Raw genomic sequence first — 6,077 nt, forward strand, 5'->3', positions numbered from 1 at the left:
AATACATATTTAGTTCCTCAAATCGATGACGTAGAACTACGCGAAAGACTTATTCATCTAGACGGAGGTAGTAGTAAAATAAAAAAGAAAAAGGAAACGAAAGGAAAACCAGTCATGGAGGATTAACAAAAAAGGAAGAAACCAGAAAAAACCATGAAAAAAATAAGTTTCCTAGCTATTTGGGCTGGCCCATATGCGGTCTGTTCGCCTAGTAGGAAAACCCTATTTGTCCGCTCGAGCAGAGCAAGGGATTCGTCAGGTGGCGGCGGCTCGCGAGTACGAGCTCGACGGCGGCTGAGCATCGTCGGCTTCGGGAGTTGGAGACTCGCGAGTACGAGTACCCACATGGGTCTGTAGATTGAGAGAGCAGTCAGGCGGCGGCGACTCGCGAGTACGAGCTCGACGGCGGCTGAGCATCGTCGGGTTCGGGAGTTGGAGAGGATGAGGGGGAGGCGGCGGCGCGGCGGGCGCCTGGAGTCTCGGCATCCGACCTCAGGTCCAAGCTGCCGACGGAGGCTGTTGCGCCGCGAGCACGCTGAGCCTGAGGTAGCTGGACGACGGCCACAGCGATGCACGAGGAGGCGAGCCCGAGGCGGTGGGTGGCGGCGGATCCAGTCATGCTCCTCCTGAATTGTGAGGCCCCTGAGCTGGATCTCACATGATTCATGGCAGATTGGTAGGAGAAGAGGGCTGAGGAAGAGAGAACAAGAGAGTTCAGAGAACAAGAGAGAGTTCAGAGAACGTGAGAGAGATTCAGACGTTTCCTTTCATTTCAGATATCTGTACATGACTCACACGCTGGGGTTATATTGTCCCCATACAGCTCAGCACACGCACACACTACACAGCCCATAGCCAGCCCACAACTGACTGACCAAGGGTCCCACCCTTAGCTCCACGCTGTCCGTCACCACCACAGACGCAGTCAAGGTGGGGGCGTGACACTATCCCCACCTGAAGACGAAGCCCCATCCCAAAGAGAACTAAGTGGAAAACGTGCTCGAAGAACGTTGTAATCTTCCCAGGTAGCGTGATCCTCTGCCAGTCCTTGCCACTTGACCCTGATCTGCGGAGTCGCTTCATTTCCTTTCTTAACCAAACGACGCTCCAGGATCGCCTCAGGATGAAGAGAAATTGTAGATAGGTCAGGTGGTGCTAGTAGTTCAGCAAATACTGGAGAATAGTCAGCAGTGAAGGGCTTCAACTGTGAAACGTGGAACACTGGATGAATTAAGCAGTCTAGAGGAAGATCTAGGCGATAAGCTGCTGCGCCAATCTTCTCTGTCACCTTGAAGGGTCCATAGAATTTCAAGGCCAATTTGGCACAAGGACGGTTGACCAGAGAAGTCTGTGCATAGGGTTGCAACTTCAATAGCACTGCTTCACCCACAACAAAATTCGATCCTGTCGGCACTTGTCTGCTTGAGCCTTGATCCGCTCTTGAGCTCGCCTTAAGTGTTCTCTGAGCATGGTGAAGAAATCCTCCCGGTCCACCGCCAAATCTGCCAGGGAAGTGGGAAGTTCGCCTGTATCCATAGGCATTGTGCTGAAATTTGGCTCGATTCCATACAAGGCTTTAAAGGGTGTGCAACCAAGTGAGGTATGATATGATGAGTTGTACCAAAATTCTGCCATAGACAACCAACGCTTCCATTTGGTGGGACTGTCATGAACAGCACAACGAAGATACTGTTCCAAACACTGGTTGACCCTCTCGGATTGGCCGTCCGTTTGCGGATGATACGCCGTTGAATAACACAGTTTGGTACCAATTTCCTTGAAGAGCCTGCGCCAGAAGTGGCTGGTGAACACTCGATCTCTGTCCGAAACAATGGACGCTGGCACTCCATGTAATTTGACGATGTTGTCAACGAAAACAGTAGCAACAGAGTGTGCTGTGTATGGATGTTTCAGAGGGAAGAAATGAGCATATTTCGTCAGGCGATCGACCACTACCAGAATTACCTCAAATCCTTCTGACTTAGGAAGCCCATCAATAAAATCCATAGTGATATCTTTCCACGGACGAGAAGGTACAGGCAGTGGTTGTAGCAGACCCGCGGGCAAGGTGCGTTCGTGCTTAGCTTGTTGGCACACCTAACATTGCTTGATAAATTCATCAATGTGGCGTTTCATACCCTGCCAGTAAAACAACTTGGAGAGTCGATGATAGGTGGCTCGAACACCAGAATGCCCTCCTACAGAACTAGAGTGCAAAGCATGAATGAGCTTAGTTTGAATTGCCGAATTTTTTCCAATCCAAAGCCTTCCACTGTGACGAATCAGGCCGTTGTCAAGTGAATAGCCTTTTTCATCAGGACTATGTACGGCCAACTGAGCCATCAGTTCCAGGGCTTGAGTATCAGTTTGGTAAGAATTCACAACCTCCTGGACCCAAGCTGGTTGACAGACAGACATAGCAGTGATGGTGTATAACCGGCCCACTCGTGAAAGAGCATCTGCGTCATGATTTTCACTGCCCTTGCGATATTTGAACTGAAACTGAAGTCCCACCATTTTAGCCATAGCTTTGCGTTGCAAATCTGTAATCAGTTGTTGTTCTTGTAAATGGCACAAGCTGCGATGATCCGTAACAATGGTGAAGGGACCATGCTGTAGATAGGGTCGCCACTTATCAATTGCCATGATGACTGCCAAGAACTCCTTTTCATAGACCGACAGCTTCTGATTAGCTATACCCAGAGCTCTACTCAAGAATGCAATAGGATGATTGTTTTGGGACAACACAGCACCAATTCCTGTGGCAGAGGCATTGGTCTCCACTGTAAATGTTTGGCTGAAGTCAGGCAAAGCCAAAACAGGGGCACTTGTCATAGCCTGTTTTAGAGTTTGAAATGCAGTTGTTGCTTGACCAGTCCACAAGAATCCTTTCTTGGTCAGCAGCTGTGTAAGGGGTTTAGCCATGGTGCCATAATCTCTGATGAACTTGCGGTAGTACCCTGTGAGTCCCAAGAATCCTCTCAACTCAGTTGCATTGTTAGGAAGTGGCCAATTCTCCATAGCTTCAGTCTTTTCTGGATCAGTAGCCACACCTGAGCTGGAAATAGTGTGGCCCAAATACTGGATGCTAGTTTGTGCAAAGGAGCACTTGGACAACTTAGCAAACAGAATATTCTCACGCAGAATGTCTAGAACTAATCGTAGGTGCTCTAGATGTTCTTCCCAAGTGTGACTGTATACCAGAATATCATCTAAGAAAACAATCACGAACTTGCGGATATACTTGGCAAAAATTTTGTTCATCAGACATTGAAAGGTGGCCGGTGCATTCGTCAGACCGAAAGGCATGACGCGGAATTGAAAATGACCTGAATGTGTTTTGAATGCAGTTTTGTCTTCATCTTCCAAACGCATTTGAATCTGGTGATAACCCGCACGTAGATCCAGTTTTGTGAAGAATTCAGATCCTGCTAGCTCATCCAATAGCTCATCCACGATTGGCAGTGGAAACTTATTTTTGATCGTAATTGCATTAAGCTTGCGGTAATCGACACAGAAACGCCATGAACCATCCTTCTTTTTGACCAGCAAGACAGGTGATGCATACGGGCTCATACTTGTTTGCACCACTCCAGCAGCTAGCATTTCCGCAACTTGCCGCTCGATTTCATCTTTCTGCTGCGGCGAGTAACGATAAGGCCGAGAATTTGGTGGATTATGACCAGTTTCCAGCGTAATAGCGTGGTCATATTCCCTGTGTGGAGGTAGACCAGACGGTTGCGCAAACACATCCTGGAATTCTGTTAAGAGAGCAGTCAATTCTGGTGATTGGCTATTTGTAGTCGGTAGAATCTTTTGTTGTGTGGGATCCACAATGGCCATTGCCCATATATCATTTCCAACCAAAGCAGTATTCAACTGTTGTACTGAGATCCTCTGTAACACCGGAGTTTCAGGTGTCTTAATTCCTTGCAAAGTAATTTGCTCATTCTGATGCAGAAATTGAACAGATTTGCCTATCCAGTCACAGGTCATAGGACTATGGCACTTGAGCCAATCCATACCTAAAACCACATCATAGGCTCCCAATTGCAGAACTCTCATTGGTGTCTCAAAAGTATGCCCCTGTGCCCACCATTTCACTTGCTGAACTTGCGAATGACACTGCATACTTTGTCCATTGGCCACTGTAACCAGAACTGGAGCAACTGGCAGCAAAGGCAGTTTTGCACAATGTGCAAAATTTTCATCGATAAAGGTATCACTACTGCCCGAGTCAATGAGAGCCAGCACGACCTGGTTTCCCACTAATCCCCGGATACGAACAGTTTCACAATTGTCAGCACCTGAGACCGCATTCAAGGAAATACGACAACATTCAGCTGTAGTAGGTTCAGATAGCAATTCCAATGCCTGAACTGCGTCTTCTGTTAAGATTTCCCCGTGCTCGCCCATCTGGATTGTCAGAAGTTGCAATGGCTTCTTGCACTGATGTTCCTTGTTGTACTTGTCCCCACAACGAAAGCATAAACCATTGGCACGACGAAAATCACGCAGCTGACGCTCTCTACCAAAATCATCTGATGCTTTCTTCAGGCCTGATTGCACAGATGGAATAGGGATCGAAACTGACTGATGTTGCGGCTGCCGCTGAAATCTCAGCTTAGACCGTTGTAACTCTAATTCTTCTTCTTGGATCTTGGCCAGGCAGACTGCTCGAGTTACGCTAGTTGGTGCTTGCAACCGTACAGCAGCTCGGATTTCATCCTTCAAGCCCAAAACAAATTGAGAGATGAAAAACTTGGAGTTCAGGGTGGGATCCAGAGCTATCAAGTGGTACATGGCAGTCTCAAATGCAGACTTGTATTCAGTAACTGTGCCCTGTTGTTTCAGTTGTAGAAGATGAGTCATGTGAGATTCGAACTCCCCTTGGCCAAATTCCTGTGTCACCTGCTGAGCAAAATCATCCCATGGCCACAATCGGCGTCTGCATTTGAATGCTTGCCACCATAGTGCAGCATGTCCATCCAGATAAAGCGTTGCTGTAGCAACCCACTGATGTGGTGGTACTTGGTACATCTCAAAATATGTCAGTGCACGATCGAGCCACAAATTTGGGTTCTCACCGGTAAACCTTGGAAAATCATGCTTTGGCGGCTTGATTGCATACTCCCGTACTCGTTCCTGTCCAGAATCCTGACGAGGCGCAGCAACGTGCAGCTGTTCTGGGGCGAACACACGGCGACGCTCCTGAACCTGCTCCTGCTCGTGCACCCGGGTCACTGCCGCTGGTTCCACTCGTGAAGTGGGTGCAGTGATGTAACCCGAACCTGGTGGCTGCTCATCCGGCTCCTTCAGGAGCGGCGGTAGGTCGTTGGTGAGTCGCGGAGCCGGGCGCGGTGTTGAAGATGTCCCTGCGTCCATGGCGCCCCCCGTCACCGTAGATCCTCCTCCTGCAGCACGGATCTCGGCCTGCTGGTGACGAATTTCATCGACGTTCTCTTGCGTCAACTCGATCTGTTTGCCCAAATTCGTGAGACGGAGATCCATGGCGTCGAACTTGGTAAGCAAGACAGTCAGTGTCGCCTGGATGGTCCCCGAGTTTTCTCCCATGGCGGTGAGGACGAGCTTGGTCTGCGCCGACGGCAGCGGTGGCTTCGACGGTGCCATTGCGGCTCGCTCCAAATCAGGCTAACCCCGCTTGGGATTTTGGGCGAAAATTTGTGAAACAAATTTCCGCACCCTTCGCGGTGGAATTTTACAGCCCGATCGAGAGATTATGAGCGCAGACGGTTGCGATCTAGGCTCTGAATACCATTTGTGAGGCCCCTGAGCTGGATCTCACATGATTCATGGCAGATTGGTAGGAGAAGAGGGCTGAGGAAGAGAGAACAAGAGAGTTCAGAGAACAAGAGAGAGTTCAGAGAACGTGAGAGAGATTCAGACATTTCCTTTCATTTCAGATATCTGTACATGACTCACACGCTGGGGTTATATTGTCCCCATACAGCTCAGCACACGCACACACTACACAGCCCATAGCCAGCCCACAACTGACTGACCAAGGGTCCCACCCTTAGCTCCACGCTGTCCGTCACCACCACAGACGCAGTCAA

This window comes from Triticum dicoccoides, chromosome 2A (genome assembly GCF_002162155.2).
Source record: "Triticum dicoccoides isolate Atlit2015 ecotype Zavitan chromosome 2A, WEW_v2.0, whole genome shotgun sequence".
NCBI lineage: Eukaryota > Viridiplantae > Streptophyta > Magnoliopsida > Poales > Poaceae > Triticum > Triticum dicoccoides.